Source organism: Mesoplodon mirus, assembly GCF_964341445.2.
Source record: "Mesoplodon mirus genome assembly, chromosome: 8".
Classification (NCBI taxonomy): domain Eukaryota; kingdom Metazoa; phylum Chordata; class Mammalia; order Artiodactyla; family Ziphiidae; genus Mesoplodon; species Mesoplodon mirus.
The window spans coordinates 27,138,630-27,151,422 of NC_138984.1; the positions used below are offsets into that span (position 1 = coordinate 27,138,630).

Here is a 12,793-nt window from a genome sequence, read left to right on the forward strand (position 1 = left end):
CCCTTTATTCTTTGATGTTGTCATTGAAAATGACAGTATGTAGAAGAAGCTGTTTTGATTTGCTGTTTTAAAAATCTAACTGCAAATCCTTACTAATCTAGTAATTTTAGTAGTTTATTGCTCAAGGTATAAGATTTCTAGGAGACTGTTTTTTTTCATATGTCAGTATTATTTTTGGCACACACAGCATTTATTTATTTGGAGTCTTTGAAAAGATTTGACATTGAGATGGAAGCCAACTGTAGGCCTATCATGTCTACTGCTTTATAATAAATGTTGAAAAGGAGTTTTACGCTATTTTTGAAATCTCATTATCATGAGAAACATTTTTTTTTAGATGTTGGGGGTAGGAATTTATTAATTTATTTATTTTTGCTGTGTTGGGTCTTTGTTTCTGTGTGAGGGCTTTCTCTAGTTGTGGCAAGCGGGGGCCACTCTTCATTGCGGTGTGTGGGCCTCTCACTATCGCAGCCTCTCTTGTTGCGGAGCCCAGGCTCCAGACGCGCAGGCTCAGTAGTTGTGGCTCACAGGCCTAGTTGCTCCGCGGCATGTGGGATCCTCCCAGACCAGGGCTCGAACCCGTGTCCCCTGCATTAGCAGGCAGATTCTCAACCACTGCGCCACCAGGGAAGCCCCATGAGAAACTTTTTTAAAAATTACAGGAAAATTCAAACACACTCAAAAATAGTGAAGATACTGTAATGAGCCTCTAGCTTCAACATTTGCCAGTGATCTCCCTCACGTTTTTTTCTCAATAATTTTTTTTTTTTCGTTACGCGGGCCTCTCACTGCTGTGGCCTCTCCCGTTGCGGAGCACAGGCTCCGGATGCGCAGGCCCAGCGGCCATGGCTCACGGACCCAGCCGCTCCACGGCATGTGGGATCTTCCCGGACCGGGGCACGAACCCGTGTCCCCTGCCTCGGCAGGCGGACTCTCAACCACTGTGCCACCAGGGAAGCCCCTTTCCTCAATAATTTTGAAGCAAATCCCAATCATGATCCTATTTCATACACATATGTATTTCAGAATATGTATCTAACTGATATATCTAACTGATGAAGTTTTTTTTTTGTAACCACAAGGCCATTATCATAATTTTAAAACTTAAATTTAAAATACAGTTCCAAATTAACAGTAAAGTCTTCTCAGTTGCGTCAAGAATGCCTTTTGTAGTTGGTTTGTTCAAATCAGGATCCAAGCAAGGTCCACAAATTGCATTTTTTGGTATTGTCTTCTATATCTTTTATAACAGTCTTCCCTTCTCTCTTTTTCCTTCTCCCTTTATTTTAAATTTTATTTTTTAAATGAACATACAGCAAATTTGCTTCTTTGGGGTATATATACATATGATAAAATTGCCTTTTTTGGTACTCTGAATTTTAGCGCATATATAGATTAGTGCAACCACCACAGTCAGGATACAGAACAGTTTCATTAACCCCAAAAACTACCTCATGCCCTTTATAGTCACATCATTTCTGCTTCTCTAACCACTGGCAACTACTGATATGTTCTCTGTTATTATATTTTTATCATTTTGGAACTCATATAAATGGAATCATATAGTATGTAACCTTTTAAGAGTAGCTTTCTCTTAGCAAAGTGCATTTAAGATTCATTCACGTTGTGTGAATTAATAGCTCGTTCCTTTTTCAGTGCTAAATAGAGTCCAGTGTATGGGTGTACCACAGTTTATTCATTCATCTGCTTAAGGACATTTTGATTGCTGAAATTAAATACCCAGGCAAGAAATTTTGCGGTCATAAAGGTAAATGTATGTTTAACTTTATAAGAAACTTTCAGGCTGTTTTTCCAGAATTCCTGTGCCATTTTGCCTTCCCACCAGCAAGATGAGTTCCAACTGTTCTGCATCTTCTCTAGCACTTGTATTTTTTTATTTTAGCCATTCTAATAGATATGTAGTGGTATCTCACTGCAGTTTTAATTTGCATTTCCCTAATGTCTAATGATATTGAACAGCTTCTCATGTGATTATTTGCCCTTCACATATCATCTTTGGTGAATTATCTGTTCAGATCTTTTGCCTACTTTTAGTTGGGTTGCTTGTTTTCTTAATATCGAGTTTTGAGGGTTCTTTATATATTTTAAACTGTTGAGCACAAGGCATATTCAGGCTGACAGATTCAGCCAGTAAAGAAACAATGAGACCTTTATAGACTCAGTTTTTTGCTTACATAGGGAGTGCAAAGATGAGTAGCCAAAGGTGCCAGCCCTCTGTGGCCTTTGCACAAGATGACACAAACAAAAGAGGCCAGATGACTGCAACGAGAATGATGGGATGGATATTCCTGCTGAGGATTCCATTCCATGATACTGCTAATCAGTTTTATAGCTGCAGATTTGCCTTAAGGATGGTGAGGCAGAAAGCCTCATACCCCACCAGAACCTGAAAACAATGAGAAACTGCCTAATGACAGCCCCCTGGGTAGGTAGGGAAGCGAGTGAGAAATAACATCGTAGCAGCACCTCGCGGGTCTCCCATGCTCTCCTGTTCCAGGAGGGTCACAAGGCATTCTGTCATTCTGTCAAGTTCAGCCGCTGTCCAAGCCTTGCCTATGTGGCCTGTGTGGAAACATGCAAGGTCGTCAGGCTCTGGCTGGTTCCCCTAGAGATACAAGTCCTTTCTCAGATATGTGATTTGTAAATATTTTCTCCCTATCTGTAGCTAGTACCTTCATTCTTGTAACAGTGGGTTTCATAGAGCAAAAGTTTTTAATTTTTTTTTTTTTTTTTTCTTTTTTGCGGTATGCGGGCCTCTCACTGTTGTGGCCTCTCCCGTTGCGGAGCACAGGCTCCGGATGCGCAGGCCCAGCGGCCATGGCTCACGGGCCCAGCCGCTCCGCGGCATATGGGATCCTCCCAGACCGGGGCACGAACCCGTATCCCCTGCATCGGCAGGCGGACTCTCAACCACTGCGCCACCAGGGAGGCCCAAAAGTTTTTAATTTTGATGAAGTTTGATTTATCAATTTTTTCTTTTATGTAGTACATTTTTGGTATATCTAAGAACTCTTGGCTCAAACTCAAATCATAAAGTTTTTCTCCTGTTTTCTTTTAGGAATCTTATATTTTGTGTTGTTCACTTAGATCTGTGTTCCATTTAGTAATTTTTTTAGGGGTGAGATTTAGGTCAAGGTGCATTTTTTTTTTTTTTGCATATAGATGTATAGATGTCTAATTCTTCTTATAGCATTTGTTGAAAAGAGTATCTTTTTTTCATTGAATTGCCTTTGTACTTTTGTCAAAAATCAATTGACCATATTGTGTGGATCTACTTCTGGACTCAGTTCTGTTTCATTGTGTATCTTCCTCTTTATCTTAGTTACAGAAAGTTTTAGTTATAGAAAGTTTTAAAATCAGATAATGGGACTCCTCTAACTTTATTCTTTTTCGAAATTGTTTTGGCCATTCTGATTTCTTTAGCTTTCCATGCAAGTTTTAAAATCAACTTATCTATATCTACAAAAAGAAAAACAAATCCTGCTGGGTTTTGATTGGAATTGCAGTAAATCTATAAATTTGGAGAGAATTGCCATTTTTGCTATGCCGAATCTTCCAATCCTGGAATGGGAATGTCTGTTTATTTAGATCTTTGGTTTATTTCTTCAGCATTTTGTAGTCTTCAACATAGAGATCCTATATGTGTTTTGTTATATTTATAATTAAGTATTTCATTTTGGGGGGGCAGCTACTGTAAATTGTATTAATGCTTAATTCTGGTTTACAATTGTTTATTGTCAATATAATTTACTGTTCTTTGTTGACCTTGAGTCCTATTGTCTACTAAACTCACTTATAAATTCTAGGAGTTTTTTTGTAGATTCCTTGGGATTTTCTACATAGACAATAATGTCATCCATGAATACGGACAGTTTTATTTCTTTTTAACCTGTATACCCTTCATTTCTTTTTTCCTTCTTTCCTTCCTCCCTTCCCTGTTTCCTTCCTTCCTCCCTCCCTCCCTCCCTCCCTCTCTCTTCCTCTTTCATTCTCTTTCTTCCTTCCTTTCTTCCTTCCTTCCTTCCTTCCTTCCTTCCTTTCTTTCTTTCTTTCCCTTCCTTCCTTCCTCCCTCCCTTCCTTTCTTCTTTCTTTCTTTCTTTCTTTCTTTCCCTTCTTCCTTCCTTCCTTCCTTCCTCCCTCCCTTCCTTGTTTCCTTCCTTCCTCCCTCCTTCCTTCTCTCTCTTCCTCTTTCATTCTATTCCTTCCTTCCTTCCTTTCTTTCCTTCTTTCTTTCTTCCTTTCTTCCTTCCTGTCTTTCTTTCTTTCTTTCATTCTTTCTTTCTTTCTCTTTCTTTCCCTTCCTTCCTTCCTCCCTCCCTTTCTTCCTTCCTTCCTCCTTTTCTTCCTTCCTTTCTTTTTCTTTCTTTCTCCATTCCTCCCTCTATTCCTTCCTTTCTTTCTTTCTTTCTTTCTTTCTTTCTTTCTTTCTTTCTTTCTTTCTTTCTTTCTTTCTTTCTCTCTTATTGTACTTACTAGGACTTCCACTACAGTGTTGCATAGGAATGATAAGAATGGACATGCTTGTTTGCTTCTGATCTTAGAAGGAAAACATTCAGGCTTTCACATTAAAAATGATTTCTTTATAGTAGATTTTTAGTAGAAGATTAGATTAGATTGAAGAGATTCCATTCTGTTCCTAATTTGATGAGAGTTTTTATCATTAATGGATATTGAATTCTGTCAAATATTTTCTACATCAATCAATATGAACATGTGGTTTTTTCCTTTGGATTATTAATTTAGTGAATTACATTGATTGCATTTTGAATATTGATCCAACCTTGCATTCCTGAGATAAACCTCACTTGGTCATCATGTGTCCTAATTTTTACATATTACTTGGTTCTATTTGATATAGTTTATTGGGAATTTTTGCATCTATCTTCATAAGAGATATTTGCCTGTAATTTTCTTTTCTTGCACTGTCTCTGCCTGGTTTTGTTATCCTGGTAATGCTGACCTCATAAAATGAGTTGGGGATTATTACTTTCTTTTTCCTCCATGCCATTGATTTGTTGGAAAAAACCTGGTCATTTATTTTATAGAATGTCCACCATTATTGATCTGACTGATTTCTCATGGTGATTTCTAATTTAATCCTCTATTCCCTATGTTTCCTGTAAACTGATAGTTAATGATAGAGGCTTGATTACACTCAGGCTCAATATTTTTTGCCCTGGAAACTTAATATGCAGTGCTGTGAATATTCTATTGCATCACACTATGAGATATAATATCTAGTTGTCTCACTTTTAGACACACTGATATTGATCAGTAGATTCAGACAGTATTAGTCTTATATCTTTGTAAAATTCCCTATCAACATTTTACCTAATGGTTTTAACATCCATTGATAGTTATTTACAAGATCTATTATTTAATTAGGAGTTGTAAAGGATGACTTTCTAATTTTCTAACTCCTTTTTGCATTTATCAACTTTCATGAAAAAGAACAATCATCAACTTTTTGAATAACTGGGTACTCTGGGTATCAGAAGAAGACACAGAAGTGCAAGAGGTTTGTTGAGAGGTAACATCTATCAAAGATGGACAGGGAAGGAAGTCATATTGGGCAGAGATAAATAAAAGAGTCTTAGGTCATGAAGCAGATCTGACAAAATCTTGTCCAATCCAAGGAGGAGCTCTGGAGTAAAGGCTGCCCATTAGAGGATTCCCACATTTGGCAGAAATGATTAGTCCCTGGTTCTGTGCTGCTCAGTCATTGTCCAAGGACTGCCTGGGGAGGGGATGGCCTTGGTTCAAAAGCTCATGTGAATCCTAAAGGTACTAACAGCTGGAGGCAAGTTGTTTCCTGAAGGGAGATCTGGGTGTTGCACCTACATGGCTGCCACATGCTGACATAGAATTTATAAATAAAAGGCAGAATAAATTCTTGATTTTTTTTTTCCTTTTATCAATTTTTAGAGTAATGCATAGGTGCCCTAAGAACTTCTGATGGTAGTGATTTTTTGGTATAAATAAGAACTCTTGGATTTTGGAGATGTTGATACATTTTAATTATTACAGTCATTATTCTTTTGGGTACATAGATAGTTTCATCTTAGGCCAATAAGAATCTCTTCAAGTTTTTATTATGGAAAATGTCAAACATACACAAAAGTACAGAGAATCGTATAATGAACCACAATGTATACATCACCAAGCTTTGATGATAATCAATTCATGACTAATCTTTAGTCATCTATATCCCTATATACCCTCTACTCTCATGGATTATTGTAAAACAAATGCCAGACGTCATGTAATCCTGAATCATTTCAACATGACGCCTTTTTTTTATGATAGTGTCCTTGGTCTCTGGCACAACAAAAATTTCCATACCCACTGTATACAATTTCTGCCCTAGAGTTGAAATCAGCTATTTTCCCAAAGATCCCTAGTTTATTTTAGTTGGATTTTTCTAGTTTCAAGCTATTACCAAATTTATTTGTTTACTTTACATTCTGTTTCATGAAATTCCTCTTGAAATTATTTTGATTACTAAAAACTGTATTTCTTATTCAGTCTTTTTCTTAAATTTAAACTCACCAGAAGTTTATATTACTATATCCCAAGAGAAGTTATGTTCCACTTTACAGTAGAAAAGTATATAGATAGAATGTTTTCTGGTGTAAGAAACAGAAAGCCTAAATCAAATTTGGCTTTAAAAATTGATGAAAGGGCTCACAAAACTAGAAAGCTCAGAGATAGGGCAGACTCAAAGCTGGTTGACTGCATAGCTTAGCTTTTCACTAAAGACCCACCTTACCAGTTTATTTTCATCTTTGTGTTCTGTCATTTAGAGTGTAGGGCTAATTTTAAAACTGGCTTCTCTGATGGTGATGGGATGGACTTTCTTATTCATATCTAAAGTGACAAAATGCACTCCTGCCCAGTATTTTGGGCATAAGAGCTGAAATTCACTCTCATGGGGTTCGTTAGTTAGTCCCATGTCCATCTCTGAACCAATGATTGTGCGAAAGGAAATGGAATGCCTTAATTGGCTTAAGGCAACTGGGGTCCACTTTAGGACATGGATTCACTCAAAGCACATGAGCTGGGTGGAGAGCTGCATAACAGCATGAAAAACAGGAAAAATGTTAGGAAAGGGAAATTGTGGAATAGAAACTAAATTAGGCAACTAACAAATACCTACTATAACAACTACAAACTAGACCTGGTTGTTAGGATCAGTGCCTGAAGACTGTCACATCTTTTGACATGACTTTTGTAGTAGAGTTTTAATATTAGTCCATGCACAGATCTCCTTTTTGGGCACGTAAGAAGTTTATATTTCCTGGTTCCCTTGTAATTTTGTGACTAGTCCTTGCCAATGGATTGTGGGTGGAAGTGTTGTACCCTGTGGCAGGAATTGTAGAGGTGTTATGGGTGTAACATATGATCAAAGTATAGAATGTAGATTCAACTTATGGAAGACAAGCACTCTGGAAAGTTACCTGGACCTGCAACAGACTTTGTGTGAGAAAGAAAGTTTTTTTGTGTGTTAATTCACTGTAATTTGGGGGGTTGTTTGTTACTGCATCATAACTTGACCCATCATGACTGATAAAACTTCCATATGTTCTTATACATGGTAAGTAATTGAGGAAATAGAACCAGTGTTACAATATATATGTAACACCTTCAGCGACCCCAAGAAATTGCCCTGATATGCATACTTCATATGAAATGAATCAGAATATTGGGACAGTTTTTCAATTGTAGTGAGTTCTGACCAGTATTTCTGGATATGCTTGTTTAGGGTAAAGACCTATAGGAGTAGTGTCTGAAAACACTACTTCCTTAATGCAAAACTCTTCAATGGTTCCACTATTACCTACAGAATAAACTTTACATTCCTTACTTAAACTTCCATATTTTGGTCCTAATCTACCTTTGTAGACTGCACACCGTTATTCTTTTTAATTGCATCAGTATGTTCAGCAATCGTAACACCCATGGGCACAGCCACAGAACCTGAAAAGGGGAATGTAGTTCAAGAATCTCTTTTATGGGTCTTTTCGTTTGATGCCCTACCCCGACACTGGGCTCCCCACCCGAACCAGTGTGCTACATTTAGCTGACTCTGATTTTAGACATTTTGCTTTGGAAACTGAAGACCATTGCCTAACATTTATTTTCCCCTCCTCAATAATAATAATTCCTATATAGCAGAGGTGACAAGGTGTTCAAGTTTAGCTGTATTTCCTAGTCTCCCTTGCAACTAGATGTATACACATAATCAAGTTGTAGGCTTGTTGAGAGGGACCTCAGGAGAGGTACCTTAAAGGCCCTATTTGCCTAGTATCCCTTTCTTGCCTGCTGCTTGGGAAGTGGATATGATGGCTGGAGTTCCAGTAGCCCTCTGGCAACATGAAGTCACTTTGAGAATGGAAGCCAGGGCTGAGAATGGCAGAAGAGAATAATAGGAAGGAGCCTGCATTCCTGGTTACCTTGTGGAGCTGATATATCAGCTGTGGGCTGTCTCTCAATTTTTTTTTTTTTTAAACCACATTTCATTAACTCTTAAGATGCACCATTATTTATATATTATTAAGAAAAAAAAAACCCACTGCCAATCAAACTGGTACAATGCTTCCTTATTGCATCCACACTGAGGTCACTCTGATTTCAGAAATGTTAAACTGTGAAAAAATGTGTCTTAGAATCAATAAAATATGTTATAGTGGAGAGCATTAACCCCTGTGTTTTTAAGCCATCATTATTTGGGGCTTTCAAATGCATTTCACACAGACTATGTGCATTGTAACTGATGCAGACTAGTTTTTAATTTTTCTGGCTGTCTTCATTTTGTACTTAAAACTCCTTGAGATTTCTGAGTCACAACCTTCATCAGGGAGCCCTTGTTTTAAACAACTTCATTGAAGTATAATTCTCATACAATAACATGTAGCTGTTTTAAGTATACATTTTGATGAGTTTTGGCAAATGCATGTACCCATCTGACTTCCACCATGATCAAGATAGAGAGTATTTCCATTACCCTATATACCCTTCCCCCTCAATTCCCCGTACTCCAAGTCTAAGCAACTGCTGGTCTCCTTTCTGTCATTATGGGTTGAATTTGTCTTTTGTAGAGTTTTATATAAATGGAATCATAAAATATTTCTTTTGTGTCTGGCTTCTTTCACTCAGCATACTGTTTGAGACTCAACTATGTTGTCCTATGTACCAACAGTTTGTTTCTTTTTATTGCTGAGTAGCATTCCATTATATGGATGTACCACAACTGGTTTTTCACCATTTAATGGATCTTGGGTTGTTTCCAGTTTGGGGCTATAGTGAATAAAGGTGCTATGTATATTTGTATACACAGGGAGTCATTTTTTGGTCCCTCTAAAGTCATGGGCCTGTTCTGACTACTCTTGTATCCTGCCCTTGTTCTAAGAATCCTATAACTCTTGCTGTGTATCCGTACCTTTTGTCTGCTTGTCTGTTGATCCTGGCTAGTTAAAGCTAAATCTGTCCTGAATAGGAATTATCACCTTTAGCCCTGCTACTTTTCCTATTCCACTTTTTAAACATGATTATAAAGAGAAAGAATTAAATATACTAGAATATGACAGGGGAGGACAGTTGCCCTGGGTACGGAAATATAGAGGAATAATAGTTCAGGCTTCCAAACTAGCTTTCTTTTCTATGAGAGGTAGTGGGGAAAGAACTCTGGCTTTGGAGCCAGGCAAGTCTGTTTTTCAAATCCCAAATTTGGCCATTTTGTAGTGTGAGAATCGATATATATTACCTTATCTAACCTCATTGAGTTTTTTTTTTTTCCACCTGGAAAATGAATGTAACACTCACTTTGCAGAATGTGAGAATTAAATGCATATATTCATTTAACAAATATGTGTTGAAAACCTACATCTGCCAGGTCCTGTCCTTGGCTCTGGGGATACAGCAGTAAGCAAAACAGCAAAAATGCCTGACCTCATGGAGCTTACATTCTGCTTAGAAAGGCAAGATAAAAAAAACAAAAGAATCAAAATCTATGTTACATTAGATGGTCATAAATCCCATAGAGAAAAACAGAGCAGAGAAGGGCGATAGAAAAGGCTGTAATTGTAACCTCTTCTTGGCTGTGAGCTACTTAAGACTAGGTATGATCTTTCTTCTGTATCACTAGCATTTATCATAATGTCAGCTGTATATTAAGTGCTGCACACGTTTCCTGAGTGAAAGGAGTGACTGAATAAAAACCAGTGTTGAGGAGAGAGATTATCTCATGAAATCACTATAATACTGCTTACCTGGACACTTTTAAATGCTTCCAGATAGGTAATAATTCTGTCAGCAAGAATGGTGCCCTTCCCTTCTCCTTGTTCTTGCTGGTTCTGGAAGTCTCCTAGCCAGTGTTATATTTTTTCTTGGAAATCAGAATGCTTTGAATGTACCTTCTGAATAACAATATATCCTTGATGTTTAAAAATTAACTACATGCATTTTTGAGACTTTTGCTGAATGAATAATACAGAAAACAATTTGACAAAGTTCAGTATGTCAATTTTTCTATTAAGGAGCTTTGGTGTTCTACAGTCTCTGGAAAACTGGCATGCATCTGCTATAAATATTAAAGTCATGCTTTAGAATAATATTCAGTGTCAAGGGACAATGTCCTTAATATGTGGTTAAATGGGGTAAAAAATATAAGAGTATGCAGTGGCATCTCTTAAACCTCTACTCAAACTCAAAGATACTATCTTCTGAACTATTGATGCCTTCCTTCTTTCACTGCCTAAAGTCCTTTAAATTACCCAGACCAAATACAAAATCTTTCTTTGAACTATCATAACACTTGCTTGACTTCTCAGATTGTTCATTAAAAAAAAATTTTAATGCCTTATTCATTTTTGTATTTCTGACCGCAGGGATACGACAGCCCTTCCTTTGAATATCCAATAATATTTGTTGATTTAATTATTTTCACAACACATCATTCATTCACTTACAATTTTTATTCCAATGATGGTAAATCGATTTCTGAAACACTTCCCTTACCCCATATGAAGGTGCGATTATTGTTTTGAGCAATTTTTAAAAAGTATTCTCTCCTATAAATGCAGCTTGTCATAAGAATCATTGCAGTTATGTCACAGTCTACTAAAAAGACCAAAAACAAGCCGGTTATTTTCCAATTCCAGTAATTTGCATCATGTCTTATGTTTTGCTAAAACTCCAATTCCTTGTTTTCCACGCCCCCCCCCCCGATCTTATCCTATTAATAAGGTAGAAATAAGGGCATTTGTCTTCGTGGATCTAAAATTTTAGTGCGCTTCATTCCCTAAATGATTCCATGTGTAAATTAGTTGTTTAGGAAAGCCTGTAATCCGTCTACAGCCTAAGGAGCTATATTTAGTGCTCAGTTATTTAAACACACACACACAAATTGAGTGCGTGGCTGGGTAAATGCCTGGGTGTAGTTTCGTGGTGAGCGGAGCGCTGGGCCAGGTGCAAAACTCCCAGCGATGTTTTTCTGTGTCCCTGGCCAACTATCTCCGCGTAAAACTCCATCAATTTATTTGACTGCGCTACTGCAGAACGGAGTTAACTCCGACGCCACTCAAACCAGCTTTGTACAGATTTTTTAAATGTTTGAGCTGACCCTTACTGATTTTTTTTGCTATAAAACGACCCAGCTAGATCCAAGGCAGATTCGCCATCCTCTTTCAGGGCCCCTCGGGGGTGGTACAGAATTACGACTTTGGATTTGAGCGCAGAGCCCAAAGAAATGCAAACGCACGGACACGTAGAGACTTGGCAACAGTGACAAAGCTTTGTTAAAACTTGCCCCTCCAGCGGCGAGGCGGGATAGTCTGGCCGCCAACGAGCCGGCGCGGGCGGCAGGGCGTAAGGCAACCTGACTTTCCTCTCGCTTTGTTTTTGCTGTCAGGGTGGTACAGAAATAGCAAAGCAGGGGCGGGAAGTCGCCCGGGTGTGTGTGTTTTTCCCCGCTGGCACGGGGACCGCAGAAGGAGGAAGCAGGAGCAGCGCGGAACCCGCCCGCCCCCTATGCAGCAGCGTTCGGGCGCCGACCTCCAGCCGCTTGCAGAACGCTCAGAGCCGCTTCTGCGGGCCCCGCCCCTTGCCGGGGTTTCCCCGCCACCCGAGCTCATTTGCATGGCGCTGCCCCTCCCCCGCTGCCATTGGCCGGCGCCGCGCCCCGCCCACTGCCCCTCCATCACGGCAGGGTTCCGTCCCCCTAGCCGCCCGGAGCTGCGGGCAGCTGGCTGACTGTTAAACCGCGGCGGTGGCGGCGGCCGGGGCGGGAGCGGGACGCGCTCTGGAAACGAGTCAGCGGCGCCCCGGGTTGGGGGAGGCGGGCGGGCAGCTAGAGATCACCTCAGCAGCCCCCACCACAGCCGGACCGAAGGTGCGGCGGCGGAGGGGAGCCAGGGCGCCCCAGCAGGCGAGTGGCCGGCGTCTTAGCGGCGGGCTGAGCGGGGTGGGTCTCCTCAGCCGGGGACTGCGGCAGCGCGGGAGGGGAGAGCGGAGGAGACCGCTGAGTGGACTTGCGGGCCAGGCCACCGGTCGGCAGCCCTTTCGCTCCCCCACGAATCCTCTGAGCTGTTGGATTCTACGTCCCGGCACCGGATCGCGCTCTACGGCAGGGGTCGGACCGCAGCCAAATTTAAACGGCTAAACCTAACAGCTTTGGCAGAAGCTGAGGGGAGGGAAGGGGTGGAGGGAGGGGTGGGGGCGGATCTAATCGCGGTCACGTGGGCAAGGGGAGGGGTTTGGCAAGCCTCCCTTTTG

General features: G+C 40.0%; 1 protein-coding gene across 2 annotated transcripts in view; it reads left to right on the forward strand.

Moving 5' to 3' along the window:
* The first annotated feature begins 12,333 nt into the window (after nucleotides 1–12,333).
* KANSL1L (KAT8 regulatory NSL complex subunit 1 like) overlaps nucleotides 12,334–12,793 on the forward strand; it is a 177,106-nt gene continuing 176,646 nt past the window's right edge. The window contains exon 1 of one of the 2 annotated variants that reach the window (XM_082630182.1): nucleotides 12,334–12,446. The gene's annotated coding sequence lies outside the window, so the exon portion shown is untranslated. The remainder of the gene's footprint in view (nucleotides 12,447–12,793) is intronic. The other variant, XM_082630186.1, reaches the window with a different exon arrangement.